Genomic DNA, 17,009 nt, shown 5'->3' on the forward strand with positions numbered 1-17,009 from the left:
CACCCGACTGCAACATGGGACGCTCTCAAAAAGCCAAAAACCCACGCACACCCGACTCACCAGCTTCACCCGTCTCTACTTCATCACCTTCATCACCGACACAACCGTGCTGCACCGAGGTTAAAGACATTCTGATATCTATTCTAATACAGCCAACAACAGATTGACACACTCGCACATAAAAAAATCACTTCAACAAGCCGGAACAACGATGTCCTCCCAGCTTTCCTCCATCACCTCCCAACTCGCTACAGTCACCGCAGAAAATAAAATCGTGAAAGAAACCATCCTGGACCCACAGATGCTTAGCATTTGATTTTTACCGGCATTCCAGAACCACACACAGACGAACCCGAAAAAACAATCAAGGACTTCATGATCAAACAACTAAAACTTCCCACGGACACCGTCAACAACATCACCTTTCACCGCGTTCACCGTCTGGGACAAAAACACTCCAACACCACCCGACCCCGGCCCATCATCGCAAAATTCAAGCACTTCAAACAAAAAGAACTGGTCTAACAACAAGGCAGATAACTCCAAGGAACTGACTACGGACTCAACAACCAGTATCCAACAGAAATCAACCACAGACGCAAGCAGCTATTCCCCATCCGCAAGCAGATGATGAAGGAAGGTAAGCGAGCAGTCATAACAACGGACAAACTTTACATTGATGGTCAACTATTCAAAGATAAGGACATAACCCCCTGGCTTTTCTAAATCTCACCCTCCATCACACAATCATAAAACTTTTGATCAGACTCTGCAGTTCCATCAAGACCTCTCCCCCTCCCTCTACTTAAATGTAACACTTAAATAAAATAACCAGGGTCCACTTGTATTAAATATTACGCTAAAGTCTCACTGTACAGCACCTACTATAATATAATAATATGCTTTTTCTCACATTTACTTTCAGGTTTCTTTTGTCTTGTTTTTTATCCTCATGTGTTGTTTATTGTTATCGTTGCTGTTTTTTTCTCTCTTTCCTTTTTGTTTCTACACACGCACACACACGCATTATTTATGGTTTAAAATCAAACCATAAATAATTAAAAAAAGTTTTTGTTTTCTACTTTCCAGTTTTCACCAACAGTTTCTATTAACTGCCTTGTGCAACTTTTAGAACACATGCCTCAGCTAAAGTTTGTTACTTGGAATATCCGTAGAATTGGTTCTCAGGCAAAGAAAAACAAAATATTCAACCAATTAATAAAGTTAAAAGCAGACATATGTTTATTACAGGAAACTCATCTCTCCAAAACAGACTATAACAAGTTACTATCACCACAATTGAACCAAGTATTCTCAGCCCACTACAATACAAAGCAAAGAGGAGTAGCTATATTGATACATAACCAAATCTCATTCATTCACAACTCCACTATTACTGACCTGGAAGGACGTTTCGTTATAATAAATATTACAATCAATAACAAACCACTAACAATCGGCAATATTTATGGTCCAAATTCTGACAACCCATCCTTTTTCAATAACTTCTTCTCCTCCATTATCGCCAACTCAAATAGTCCCATAATAATAGGAGGAGACTTTAACACAGTCATTAACCCATCAATAGACAGAAGTAACACCACAAATGAACGCAACTGGCAATAAACAGACACAATAAAAGAGTTCATGAGTGATATTGGTCCTGGCGATGGTTGGCGTATACAACACCCATCCTCCAAACAATATTCGTTCTTTTCACCAGTTCACCAGTCATTTTCACGAATCAACTACTTCCTTACTAGTAACTCAATAATCCCACATATAGATTCCAAAATTCATCCTATAACCATCAGTGACCACGCACCAGTAACATTCACATGGCAGAGACTCAGTCTACCTAAATCTAGCCCCAGATGGCGCTTCAACACATCGCTCCTCAGTAATCCAGACTTCGACAAGCTCATTAAAAAGGAGTGGGCATCCTTCCTACAAATAAATGATTCCCCAAAGTCATCTCCATCACTTCTATGGGAAACAGGTAAAGAAGTCTGAAGGGGTATCATCATTTCATTTTCCACTCACAACAAAAAGAAGGAACAGGAAGTTCTAAGTTAAGTTGCTGAGCTAAAAGAACATGTGGACCACCCCCAAGACTTGAGGACAAGGAACTACAATACATCCTAAAATGGATCCACCTTCATCAGTCAGGCAGCACTTGGTTAGACATAGAACAGGCAACTTGCAATAACATCACTATCTCAGATCTCCCATTCCTCAGTCAGACGATCAAACAACATCAATGTTTTAGAATGTTAACACTTTATGCAGCTCTGACAGCCTGGTGGAAATTCCACAAAATCACAAACTCATCATTGACACCTTCCAAATTCACACCACTCTGGAACAATCCTGACTTTCTCAGTAATAAAAAAAACCCTCCACCTTCCCACATGGTCACAAAAAGGCATAACACACTTAAAACACATACTCAATCATCAATTCAAGCAAAATACAATATCAGAACCATTAACTTAGATTTACCCCCACCAATTTTGAACTTCATTAACATCCATACAAAAAAGAAAGTCCTTTCAAGAATATATCAAATCTTTTTACAATCTGACACAACTCTATCCATACCTACATCAAAGTGGGGAAAAGATCTGGCAATTGCTCCTGATGCTGACGTCTGGAACCACATCTGCAGAAACATTTACTCCATGTCTAGAAATGCAAATCTACAACTTATACAATATAAAATACTTCACAGGATTCACTACACAGGACAGAAACTGGCAAAAATGGGATCCACATCAGAAATCTGCACAAACTGCATGCAAAATAAACCAGACACTTACCTTCATGCATTCTGGCACTGCACACCTGTCAAACAATTCTGGAGCAAGGTCACCAAATCACTTCCTGTTTTCTTGGGTGTCTCCCTCTCTCTGTGTCAAACCTGACAAACTCAAACAATAAACTCCTACTGGTGGCCCTAACCATCGCCAAGAAAACTATCCTCATGAACTGGAAGTCCAAACACAACATGAACATAACTCACTGGAAAAATCTCTTATCCGACTACATCTCAATGGAAGACTTCAATCAACAGCTTGCAAAGGAATCTCTATCTATTTGGTCACCACTCATTTTCTCTTCACAAAACAGTCCCTCATGATGCCTGAGAGCCAATTCCACTAGAAGCATCAATATCATTACATCAAGTCTCTGCATCTTACTACAAAAACATACCTGTAGCTCCACAGTGTATTATATTGTTTTATGTAGATAGTATCTTCTTCTTGCTGTTGTTATTGATAATGTTATTTCCATTATTATTATTATTATTATTATTATTATTATTACTATAACCAACTAACCCTATATCAAATGAGGGGGAGGAGGAACGACAGATATAAATATGATGGTTACTATTACTATGACTATATTTGATACTTGCTAAAATTAAGGGCTCAGGTCCCTGTGGGGCTGCACCCGATGGACTCTTGCCTGGAGTCTCTTCACTCCTCCTGGCCTCTGGCCCCTCCCCTTTCTGCCCTGGACGACTCACATGCAAACAGCAAACATGGGAACCTCCATCTTTTTTTTAATGCATCACACACGCCCTGTTTTTTAATGCACTACATTCATTCACAAATACAAACATGCAACAACATCAACTACAAAAAAACAAAAAAAAACTAACACAAAAACAAAACAACATGAACCTCGTTCATGAACCTCGAGGCGGGGGACAGGGGCTGGAGGGGGCGGGGGCCCTCAGGCTGGTTCCCAGTGGGTCAGCAGGGGCCAGAGACACCACATTAACATGAATAAAAATAGAATGAATAAATAAATCAGTGTCTTAGAAGATTTATCTCCCCTATCCTTCCTCCTCCCCCTCCCCTATCTCCCACTATCCTTCACTGTAGTAATTATCATCAGTATAATTATTCATTGATTTGTATATGTCTGTTGGTTTTGTTTTTATTTATTATCATTATTACTTTCTTTTAAATACTTACTAATGGAAGCATTGTTTTACTTCATATGTTCATTATATATCCTTACTATGATATAAATAACAATGTAATAATTACTATTATTCCTGATTTCCTTTGGACTCCCACTGACTGATTTATCTTGTATTTCAGAAGCTGAGAGTCTAAAGTGGTGGTTGCTGGGCCTCTGTGGTGGTGGAGTCTCCTTCACTGTGAACCCCCCTGTTTACTTGTTTATGTCTGTGTGTGTTGTGTTGACTTGATGTGTGTTTGGGGTGACCCTTCCCTGAGATGCCTCCTCTTGCTAGCCCTCCTCTCCACCAGTAAACCTCAGCTCTGAACCAACATTTAATGGATGTGTGTGTGACAGTCGATTCTTTCTAATATTTTGTATTAAAACATGTTTTATGGCTGGAACATCGTCTCCTGCCTGTTTCCATAATGAACCTGGGTGCCTTATAAGAACTGGTTTATAATTAATAATCCCTGGGTGAAATTCCCAGGGTGGTGTTACATTGGTCTGATTTCAAGTGGGGTAGAAAACCTCAGCTCCGCCCCCTCTCTTCCCATATGTGCTTGGATATAGCGTTAAAAAACAGGGGGCTGAGGACACATCCTTGGGGGGCACCAGTGATCAGGTTCAGTGTGGATGAGGTGGACTTGTTGTTCTAGAAGTCCAGGATCCATCTGCACAGGGAGGGACTGATGTTTAGGTGAGATGAGCTTTATGACCAGTTTGGATCAGACTAAGATATTGAAGACAAAGCTGAAGTTGATGAATATTCACATATGAGTGGAGTGAAAAAGTTTGTCACACTTAAATGTTTCAGATCAAACTGATTTAAATATTAGTCAAAAATGAACAAATAAACACAAAGTGCAGTTAAAAATGAAAGTTTTTATTATTCAGGGGGTAAAGTGTTTGCTCTTCTCTCCTGTTAAAACATAACTTACCTGTGGTTCATCACCTGAGTCCAGTTCTTCCAGCCACACCCAGACCTGGTTACTGCCACACCTGTTCTCAGTCTAGAAACCACTTCAATAGGACCTGATCCTAGAGAGATCCTCCACAGCTGGACCTCAGCTCCAGACCCAGAGACATTCAGGAACATGAGAAAGAACGTCACTGAGATCTATGAGTCTGGAAAAGGTTCTAAAGCTCTGGGACTCCAGAGAACCACAGTGAGAGCCATTATCCACAAATGGAGGAAACATGGAACAGTGGAGAACCTTCCCAGGAGAGGCCGGCCCACCTCAATGATTCTAAGAGCTCAGAGACCACTGATCCAAGAAGGCACAAAAGACCCACAACAAGATCCAGAGACCTGCAGCCTCACTGGGCTCAGTTAAGGTCAGAGTTCAGAAAGAACCTGGGCTAACATGGCCTCATGGCAGAGTTCAAGACCAGAACCACTGCTGAGCTAAAGGAACATGTGGACCACCCCCAAGACTTGAGGACAACGCTCAGTACTTTTTGGAAGGTGAGTGTCCCATTACTAACATCATAGCAGTAAAACCTGGTGGTGGTAGTGTGGTGGTCTTGGGCTGCTGCTCCAGGACCTTGTGAGAAATGGAACCATGAATTCTGCTTGTACCTAAAAACCCTGAAGGAGAATGTCCGGCCATCTATTGGTGACCTCAGGCTGAAGAGAACTTGGGTTCTGCAGCAAGACAATGATCCAGAACACACCAGCAATAACACAATGAAAGAATAATAAAACCTTCATTTAAAAGCTGCATGTTATGTTCAAACGTGTCATCTTTGACTAATATTTAAATTAGCTTGATATGATGAGGACGAAGGGTGCAAACACCTTTTCACACCACTGTATGTGTTCCTCTGGTCAAGGTGGGAGAGGACCGTGTACAGCACTGATGATATTGCGTCGTCCATGGACCAGTTTGGCCTGTAGACAAACTGTAGAGAGTCATGTGTGGTGGGCAGGGAGGAGGACATGTCCTTTGACTGTCCTCTCAAAGCTCTTCATTATGGTGGAGGTGAGTGCTATAGGGTCAGAGTCATTTAGATGCTCACAGTTGGCTTTTTTGGTGCGTGAATGATGCTTGTTTGCTTAACACATGTGGAGACTACAGACTGGAGGAGGAAAAGGTTGGAAATGTCTAAGAAATCTGCCAGTTCATTTGTACAAGCTTTGAATCCAGGGAATGAGACGTTGTCTGGACCATTAGCTTTATGGGCATTCACCTTTATGAGTCTTTTACACACATCAGACAGGGTTACCTGGGATGGGCTGATGTCCTGTTCCAGAAACACCTCCAGCTGGATGTTGTGCTCAAAGCGAGTGTAGAAGGAGTTCAACTCCTCTGGTAGAGAAACTGGAATCTCCCCCTTGTTGTAGCTCTTTCCTTGTAGTTTTAGCATCATGTCTTTATTTTGAGTCCACTTAAATATGTCCGTTGTCGTTCAGATATCTTTATTTTTTTCAGATACTCTTAACTACTGAATCTACATGAATAACATGGCCTGTAAAGGCCAATGTTCAATAATGTTAATGCAGACACATGCACTCCTTTTTGTTTTGGAAGTAAAATGATTGTGTTCTTGGTGTCCATGGTGTTTAGAGTGTGAACCTTCAGTTGGTTTGTCATTGATGTTTATTGTGTTTATTGGATCCCCATTAGCTGCAGCCATCAACAGCTAATCTTCCTGGGGTCCACACGTAAAATAGACCAGTAAAAAAACAAAACAGAAATAAAGTAAAACAATGACAACAACAAAACCACAACCTTTGGTGAAACTATTAACAGAGTTCACATTCTTTCATTCGACTAAACTCACTGTAAATGAAAAAATGCTCATAAATGACAACAACAACCAACGACAACAGTTATTATTAACAATCACCATCATTACAGTAACAACAATTGAATACCAACACATGTGTGTGTGTGTGCGTGTGTGTGCGCCTGTCTATGTATATGTGTCCAATCTATATCTCAGTTCCTTTGAGCTACTTGTTGATTTGTCAGTTGGCTTTTGAAGCCTGATTTAGTTTAGTTTAGATTTTCTTCAGTAATGTGTGTTGTCTGTGTATTCCATGCTACCACTGCTCTATACAACATTGTTTTTAACATTGATTCCTTTTTAGCTTCAGTTGATAGCAGCCTCTTGTGACATGTCTCGTTTGATGCATGTACAACCGAGCTTAAAGTTAACTGGTTATATAGACAGGTAGGATGTATTTCTTAAAGACTAGGAGTGATACTTTCAGCCTTTCAGTGACTTTTGTTGTGCATCTCATCTACATTTGACCTTATTGTAGACTTAAGGGCAACACGAGCTGCTCTGCTTTGAGCCAGCTGCAGTTTTCCCAAGTCCTTCATGTTTGCACCAAATCACTGAGCAGTAATCGAGTTGTGACAAGACTAGTGTCTCAACCACCGGTTTGACCAGTTCCATTGTCAAATACACAGAGCATCTCCTTATGATTCATATATTCTTCCCCATCTTTGCAGCTACTTCATCCGTGTGCCTTGTCCATGACAGATTACTTTCTAAAATGACACCCAAGAGCTTTGTTTCTCCAACCTGCTCAACAGTAGCATTGTTCATCATCACATTTAACTGGGCTTTACTGTTCAGTGAATGACTTGTCCCAAGGATCATGCTCTTTGCTTTATGTTTAAAACTAATTGGTTGCCAGTCACCCATTCTAGTGCTGCTGTTAGTTCTGTGTTAGGATATCACTGAATTCTTTTACTGTGGGTGTATGTACATATATTGTGTCATCAGAATACATGCACACTTTGCTTTCTCCAGTACCAGAGGAAAGTCATGTGTAAAGATGGAGGATAGTAACGGACCCAGTGAACTCCCTGTGGAAACCAGACACAACCTGTTTAGCTTCTTAGGAGCAGCCATTAAAACACTCTGAGTTCTATTAACAAGATGACTATAACCCAACCATGCTGTTGCTGTTTGGATGAAGCCACAACACCTGAGTTTATTAATTAACAGTCCGTGGTTGATTACATCAAAGGTTGTAATCACGTAGTACTGCTACAACTATATCTTTCCTGTATATTTCTCTCAAACAGTCTTCTGTCATTTGTGTTAGTGCTTTAGATGTGGATTTGCTGCTCATGTGAATCCTCCCACAGTGTTTCATTAGCAGCTGTAACCACAGTGACTCTGATAAAACAGGAATTAGCAGAATCCATCTGATATGAAGCTGTGGTTTGAATACCACTTCCCTCCTCTTTGAAGAGTAGTCACATATCTGGGTTCAGGTTTTTGTACAGCCTCTTCTACACTTTGTATCACTGTGTTTCTAGAGCACAGTAGTAGAGAGCTGTGTCTGCCAGGGTTAGGTCTGTTATGGTCAGTTCAGTTGACGAATCTGTTGTTTTTGATGTATAGCGTTTATCAGGAATGTGTTCAGCTGAGCCACCTTTTCCTCTCTTCCAGAGAATAAACTGAGGAGCCTGAAGGTCAGAATGATGTCTGTACCAGTGAAGGTCAGCAACACTGTCACTTGTCTGATAGTTGCATGAGAGTGTGACAGATTGTCCTTCTCTTCCACTGACTTCATCTTCATCAGGAGAGATTGTGTCTCCAGCTGTTAGTCCTGGAAAAAGTAGAGAACATGAAGCCATTAGACTAACATTGTCCATGAGGCTGAGAGGAGAAGACAGTGGAAAATGTCTCCTGTACAGTGTTACTCTGTGGACATTCACAACAAAATCAACTGTACAACTCTGTCAGTTCAATGTAGAAGATGATGAAAAGATGATTTTCATTGTATCAGAACAAAGAAACAAGAAGAGTTGTGAAGTGCAGTCTGTATATCTGGTTAATGCAGCAGCTTCAACAAAACTTGAATCCCTGTTCTTCAACTCACCTATAATGTGAGATAGAAGCAAAAAGAGGTAAAGCAACATGTCTTTGGAGTTATTAAAGCCAGACAGACAGCACATCAACAATGTTCTTCCACCAGAGTAGAATGAGGAAGAAATAATGTCATTGGATGAGCTGATGATGTTGAGTGGGCGGGGCCAGTTACAGCTTGACTTCAACTCAACCAATCAAATTCTTCTCTACTTCAACAGCAGCTCTGTCTCGGATGTCAACTGCTTCATTGCTCTGTCATCTTTGTCCTCAGTCCAATGAGTCAGAAATCAGTGGTTGAACAGAGTGTGGCTCCCTCTAGTGGATGTTGTGGAGTATTGTGTTGTCTTTGCTCCAAAGGTTTTTGTTCAGAGTTTTGGTGTTTCCTGTCACTGTGGGCCTCAGAGCACAGTAGTACACAGCAGAGTCAGACACATGAAGCTTCTGGATCTTCAGGGGAACTGATTTGTCTTTGAGCTCAGCATCAAATCTGTCTTTAGGGAAATCTGGAGCATTTTCACCTTCTCCAACTTTATCACGGCGCAAAATGTACTTTGGAAAACTATTTTCTTCTTGTTTGTACCAGAACAAATAGTAGTTTGTTCCAGTTGTTTCAAAAGTGCAGCTGAGTGTGAGAGTGTCTCCTTCAGTAGCAATGACATCTCCTGGTGTCTGCATCACTTTGTCTTCTCCTTTACACTCTGGGGAAGAACAGAACATGCAGAGGAAGAGATGAATCAATAAAGATGATTGATTCAAGGACAACAATCAGCAGCTTTAAAGAGTTACCTCGCCAGAGAGCCAGACACACAGATTGAGATTAAACAGGATTTTTACTCGTCATTGTTTGAACCATAGAAGTTGTTTTTACAACGTAACAAAATGATGACAGAAATGATGTGCTCTGATTTTCTGGATCATGAATATTGAAAGAGATTTTCATGTGTGTTCTACCACTCACCTGTGATATGAGAGCAAAGTAAAAAGAGGTAAAGCAACATGTTTTTAGTTGTTGTTTTAGGGTTAGAGGTGGGGTTAGTCAGACAGCAGATGAATAATGTTCTTCCACTGCAGCAGAATGAAGCACTGCTGCACAGCCCTTCTCCTCAACATCAGAATGAACACACCAACAATCTGATTGGTTCACCTCATAATCAGTGGGTGGAGCCACAGGAAAACCTTCCTTTCAAAGAACGTTGGAAATTTCTACATACACTGTAAACTCTAATATTTTCACAGAACCCAAAAATCATTTTTTAACAGATTACACAAAAATATTTTAGTGATGTTTTTAAAAGTTTTAAGTTTACATAAAATAAAAATTACATTTGCAGTTGCCTTAAATTATTTCAGTGTTATCTTATAAATATTGATATTCCTCACCCTATAATTAGGCAGTGATTCAACTTTTTTCACTCATAATCTGTGGGTTGGGGGATATGCACTAAAATTAATTCTAAATTGAAATACTGATGTTGGCCCACTACACATATAATCAGCTAATGATATTAGAAAACATGAAAGTGACACCACAGTGACAACTGAACAACTTTTTTATTCAACATAGTGTGCTTTTTATTTTTTATTTTTTGCTATTTAAAGGTTTTATTTAAGGATCTTTACAACATAAAACATCCAAACAAATCCCACACGTACAGGACAAAAACACACTCCAAGGATTGAGTGTCATTCAATGTTGAAAAAAGGAGAAAAAAAGGAATACAAAAGAAGGATATGCAAATCAATTCACAAGGCTGTTGTAGACAGTGTCCCAGTAGTCTTCTACAGTCTTTTAGCAGACATGCTGTCCTCCGTATTCAGGAGATCTAAAAAGTCTCCCAACCATGACTCTCTGGTGAAACATCCCGACTTGTGAACTTTCCCGTTCATAAGAATAAGTCTTTTAATGGTAAGACAGCCCAAAGTCCTGAGCCGGTCTCCTGTGGTTCCCGTCTAACCAGAGAGATTTCACTGCTGGTCGGTCCCACAGTAGATGAAGCAATGTGCCTCGAGAGCCACAGTTGTGCCAGCGCAAGTCTTGGTGTTCCTTGTTCATTTTAGATAATGTAAGTGGAGTGATGTAAGCTCTGCATGAAATCTTATACTGTACAATTCTAAATCTCACACATTTCGAGGCATACAATGCAGATCTCCAGATACTCTCCTGAGAAGGTGTTAACGATGTATTAAGGCCATGTTCCCAAGCCAGCTGAACAGGAGCATAGGCACATGGGGCAGGTCTAAACAATGTGCTGTAGATGTTGGAGACTGTGCCTTTCGACAGGGTTACCTTCCTTAATACTACATCCCAATCAGAGCAAGAGGCAGGAACCGCGCCTGCTATACATTTCCTATTCATGATGGATGCTATCTGTGCATAAGTTAAAAATGAGGACCTTGTGATATGAAATGCATTTTTAATTTGTTGAAAAGATAGAATGGAATCACTAAAGATTGGCCCAACTGTTAGTATGCCATGTTGCTGCCAGATTTTGTTATTTAAGGTGCCACAATGTGCTTTTTAAAAGGCACGTATCAAAGGAGCTCAGTCAAAACAAAGTGCTCGTCATAAATTAAAACACAAGGAAAAGGAAATGACTCCAGCAACGCAAGATGTGTTTTAAAGTACACTAAATGTTATAAATAGTTCCATATTCTGATAGTGGCCATTGCTACAGAGGGTAGATTCAGTATTTTGAGCCTCAATCTCACATTATTCAGTAAACATTATGATAAAAACTCACAAAGGATTCATGATAAAATTCCACAAGATTCTAAGTATAATCCATCCCCCACAGCAATGACAGCTATTAGACTGTGGAGCCATTTAACACTGTTTGAAACCGTTTTGACACTTACTGTACCTTGAAGGAAATACAACCTTCAAATAAAGTACTGATCTCTACTGTGCCATACTTCACCTGGCAACATCAGGTAGTGCATCAAGGTAGGCATTAGGCAACAGAACATTACACATGTACAGTGCATGAAGTGAACAGTCGTTTCACACAAGTTACAAAAACTTGGGCTAGGCAACACGTCAATGCTGTGATATTTATCTATTAACAATCAATGTATTAAATCTGAGGCAGAAGATGCAAATGATTACATTTGTAAAGAGGGAGAAAAACAAAAAACTACCCCAATACACAAGTGGGTGCCTATAGGCTCAAGGATGACAACACCATGGACTGGAGTTTGTTCATTTATTGTGCAAAGGGAGCACAGGGCAGAGTCAGGAAACACAGCTGCAGGTAGGAACAGTCTGCCTCCACAACAAAAGCAGCCGTAGTTTTGCCGGGAATTTGGTCCGACGTCAACCACGTCCCCCTTAGTGTGTTACCCCAGTAGTAATAATTGACCCAGCTACATCAGCTCAACAAATAGTCCATTCTGAGTGATTCACTAATCGAACCAATCATTCTCCAGCACCAGTAGCTGCCCTTTCAGTGGTTTGTTGTCCTCGAGACACATCACAACTTTTTGGATGAATGTGAATGTAAGCTCGAGATTCTATAGGTGCTGTAGGTCTAGTGCATAGACGTAGCCAAAGAGCAGGAGAAATGAGTCAGCCAGATTTGTGGGACCACTCTCAAGTATTTTGTCCTCCACGACAATACAGATGCTCTCAGGGCTGAAGAGGGCCGCATCAGTAGTGTCATCCGTGACGACGGTCAGGAGAACCACTGGAGTGTCAGTGAGGTCTGGACCATCTGCTGACTACAAAACACAAATAATACAAGAATGAGTTCAGCCCCTCAAGGATACAGATCATGACACTACCGTCACTTAGCACTTAGACTGCAAGCTACGTGTTTAAACCATTTTCTTCACATATGCTTATATCTTATGTTAGCTTCACACCTATCTGTTAACATACTTTTAGTTTACTTCTTCAATCTTTAATCGTCAGTTTCTAGTTTCCCGCCGCATTGAATATAAGATCAAATGACCTCAAGTTACCTCTGTAGACAGTAAGTGTGTGTCTGCCTCTAATGTTGGGTCCTGGGGGTGAGTGACGCCCTGAGCCTCTGGTCACCCAGTGACCTGACTCAGGTCCAGCTCCTCTGCCTCTGTCGGAAGCACCACTTCATATTCATCTACTCAGCAGGATGTGTGTTCCTCAGGGTCGGTGTGAAGGACGATAGCGTCAGGTGGGACACGCCCCTTATCGGCACCTGTACGTCAGCAGCGTCATGAGCCGCTAATGTGGACAGGTTGATATGTCCCGCTGTACGGTGTCAGTCTCTCACCTCTCCTGAAGCGTGTGGGCCGCGTGCAGCTCCGCGAGCCGTTGGACCTGGTCTGTACGCGCAGTGGGTTCGGTCGCCAGGTATGTAACCGTCATAGGACGTTTGAAGGATGTTTATGGTGTGCGGTGTTAATGCTGATCTGTTGTAGGTCGGCGCTGTAGTTGTAGTTCCTTCTTGTTGGCTGCTTGTGAGGCTCAGTGTTCTGTCTCACAGGTAACTAGTGCCTCCAGCTTTGCACCGTTAGCTGTCGAGTTGTTTTGGCTGGATGTTTGGTTTGTTGAAGCTAGGCTCATGGCTGTGGTTGCCCTGCCTTGCTTCTTGTCTCCATACTTGCCTTGTGGTCTGCTATTAGTAGTAGGAGTAGTGGTGGTAGTACGGCCGCTCTGAAAATGTATAAACCCTATAAATGTAGTGATTACGGTAACTCTAGATGTGTGATGCTTGGTGGAAGGATGCTGCTCCGCTCACATTTAGTCAGTGGCTTCCAGACATGATGTCCTTCCTCAGGTTGGAGATGACTTACTTTAATAACACCCAAACAACACAGCATGTGCAATGTGAGCATGATCATTTCTGATTAAGTTGATGTGACCTATCAATAATGGAGTCAAATATAAAACACTGAATATATCATCTAAATAATTAATACAATCCGTGTAAACAACATGGATCATAAAGATAAATGTAGAATAACCTCGATGCAGAAACATATGCTCCCCTGTAGTTTTTACTTTGGATGTAAAATGATTGTGTTGTTAGTGTCCATGGTGTTTAGTGTGTGAACCTTCAGTTGGTTTGTCATTGATGTGGATTTGCTGCTCATGTGAATCCTCCCACAGTGTTTCATTAGCAGCTGTAACCACAGTGACTCTGATAAAACAGGAATTAGCAGAATCCATCTGATATGAAGCTGTGGTTTGAATACCACTTCCCTCCTCTTTGAAGAGTAGTCACATATCTGGGTTCAGGTTTTTGTACAGCCTCTTCTACACTTTGTATCACTGTGTTTCTAGAGCACAGTAGTAGAGAGATGTGTCTGCCAGGGTTAGGGCTGTTATGGTCAGTTCAGTTGATGTAGATGATGTTTGGGATTTATAGCGTTTATCAGGAATGTGTTCACTCCCACTATAATCTTTAGCTCCTTTCCAGAGAATAAACTGAGGAGCCTGAAGGTCAGAATGATGTCTGTACCAGTAAAGACGAGGATAAGTATAACTTGTCTGATAGTTGCATGAGAGTGTGACAGATTGTCCTTCTCTTCCACTGACTTCATCTTCATCAGGAGAGATTGTGTCTCCAGCTGTTAGTCCTGGAAAAAGTAGAGAACATGAAGCCATTAGATTAACATTGTCCATGAGGCTGAGAGGAGAAGACAGTGGAAAATGTCTCCTGTACAGTGTTACTCTGTGGACATTCACAACAAAATCAACTGTACAACTCTGTCAGTTCAATGTAGAAGATGATGAAAAGATGATTTTCATTGTATCAGAGCAAAGAAACAAGAGTTGTGAAGTGCAGTCTGTATATCTGGTTAATGCAGCAGCTTCAACAAAACTTGAATCCCTGTTCTTCAACTCACCTATAATGTGAGATAGAAGCAAAAAGAGGTAAAGCAACATGTCTTTGGAGTTATTAAAGCCAGACAGACAGCACATCAACAATGTTCTTCCACCAGAGTAGAATGAGGAAGAAATAATGTCATTGGATGAGCTGATGATGTTGAGTGGGCGGGGCCAGTTACAGCTTGACTTCAACTCAACCAATCAAATTCTTCTCTGCTTCAACAGCAGCTCTGTCTCAGATGTCAACTGCTTCATTTCTCTGTTGTCTTTGTCCTCAGTCCAATGAGTCAGAAGTCAGTGGTTGAACAGAGTGTGGCTCCCTCTAGTGGATGTTGTGGAGTATTGTGTTGTCTTTGCTCCAAAGGTTTTTGTTCAGAGTTGTGGTGTTTCCTGTCACTGTGGGCCTCAGAGCACAGTAGTACACAGCAGAGTCAGACACATGAAGCTTCTGGATCTTCAGAGGAACTGATTTGTCTTTGAGCTCAGCATCAAATCTGTCTTTAGGGAAATCTGAAGCATTGTCGTCTCCTGCATAGTTACTACGGCGCAAAATGTACTTTGGAAAACTATTAACTTCTTGTTTGTACCAGAACAAATAGGGGTTTGTGTCACTGGTCTCAAAAGTACAGCTGAGTGTGAGAGTGTCTCCTTCAGTAGCAATGACATCTCCTGGTGTCTGGATCACTTTGTCTTCTCCTTTACACTCTGGGGAAGAACAGAACATGCAGAGGAAGAGATGAATCAATAAAGATGATTGATTCAAGGACAACAATCAGCAGCTTTAAATGTGTTCAAGTGTGTGAAGAGGAAACATGTTGAGCTTTCTATCTTACCAAAGAAAAGAGCAGCAAGAATAATCCACAGCCAATGTTCCATCCGTACAACAAGGTTTAAATCAACAGGAGAAACTAGCTGATGTTCAACATTAAGCCTGACAATTGTTCTCTTCACAGCAGCAGTTATTATTGACACAATGGTTGAACCCAGTGCACAAGTAGTGCACCGCCTACTTGATAATGTCGCCCTCTAGTGGAGATAAAAAGGCTTCCAGCAGCTTGTCAGTGTGTCAGCTGGTGTTGTTGTTCCCACTCTGGGTTTCCTGTCACTGTGGCCTCAGATCCCAGTCGTACAGATCAGAGTCTGTCACTGCAGCAGAGGAGATCTCCACAACAAATGTTGTTGATACCGGAAGGAGTAATCAGAGCTCTCAGCAGGTCTGGAGTATCTGTAGGACAGAGTAACAGTGCTGCCTTCTGAACTAGACTCTTCAATGTCCTCAACTCCTTCCTGAATCTGTCTGTCTCTCCTTCAGGGTTGGACTTGCCAGGGATCGTCCTGGTGGACCTTTCACCCAATGTGGGCTGGTTCAGTCCACTACTTCTCTTCTAGTTATTATTTTGACGTTCAGATAACCTATGTGCTGTGGTGAAAGTTTCTTCATTATTATTATTTTCTATGTTCCCTCCAGTTGGGCCGACTAGGCAGCCACTCATCACTGGCTACAGAGGGCTAGCAGTGTGTTGACACATGTTATTGGTGTAGGAGCCACATTTAAGTTTATTTGAATTCCATTGTTTGCTATGTCTTTGTCTTTGTGAGTGTGTACCCGCTACAGGTGGTGATGGTCCCACTGTTTGAATGGCCTCCCATCATGCATCAGTGGGGGAGGCACACCAGAGGAGACCGTCAGTCAGTGCGTTTACATGCAGAGCTTAATCGAGCCATGCTCAAAAGTCAACTTTCTGACTACAGTCCTTGTACAGTCCTTTACATGCAGCGGAAGAAAATCGAATAACTATTGGGAACTTGTCCTCCTCCTCCACACTAGGGGGCGATACGTGTCTTTTCAGTGGGTTAATACCACGTTAATACAGCTAGTTTTCTGGTTGACCTATTACGTGATATAATAAACAAAAGGTCGTTCATGTAGCAGACCGACATTTCAAACAACAACCAGACGGATAATAGTACATTTTTAAATCTCGTACGTAATGTTCGTGCTAATTCTGGTGCAGGTAAGATCCTGGCTATCCCTCAGACGGTTCTTCTAGCGGCTCTGTTTATCTTCTTCTTCTGCGATCAGCTTTCTTGGACGTTTTTGTTCCGGGGTCACACGCCAGCTCGGTGGTGGTGGAGCATGAACACACCATCATCTAACTGAAAACTTCATTCACTGTACACATGCTGGAGAAAATCCCTGAGTGTCTCAATGGGTTAATGAGAACTCCAATTTTAATCGGAGTAACGTGTTTACATGCACTTAAGTTCTCTTGTTATAGTCCGATTAAGGCAATAATTAGTTTTTTTCACGTGCATGTAAACGCACTGATTGACCACAGCGCGTGAAGCTGCGTGGAGACCTACAATTTAGTTTGGCTGTAGC

Source organism: Mugil cephalus, chromosome 7 (assembly GCF_022458985.1).
Source record: "Mugil cephalus isolate CIBA_MC_2020 chromosome 7, CIBA_Mcephalus_1.1, whole genome shotgun sequence".
Lineage (NCBI taxonomy): Eukaryota > Metazoa > Chordata > Actinopteri > Mugiliformes > Mugilidae > Mugil > Mugil cephalus.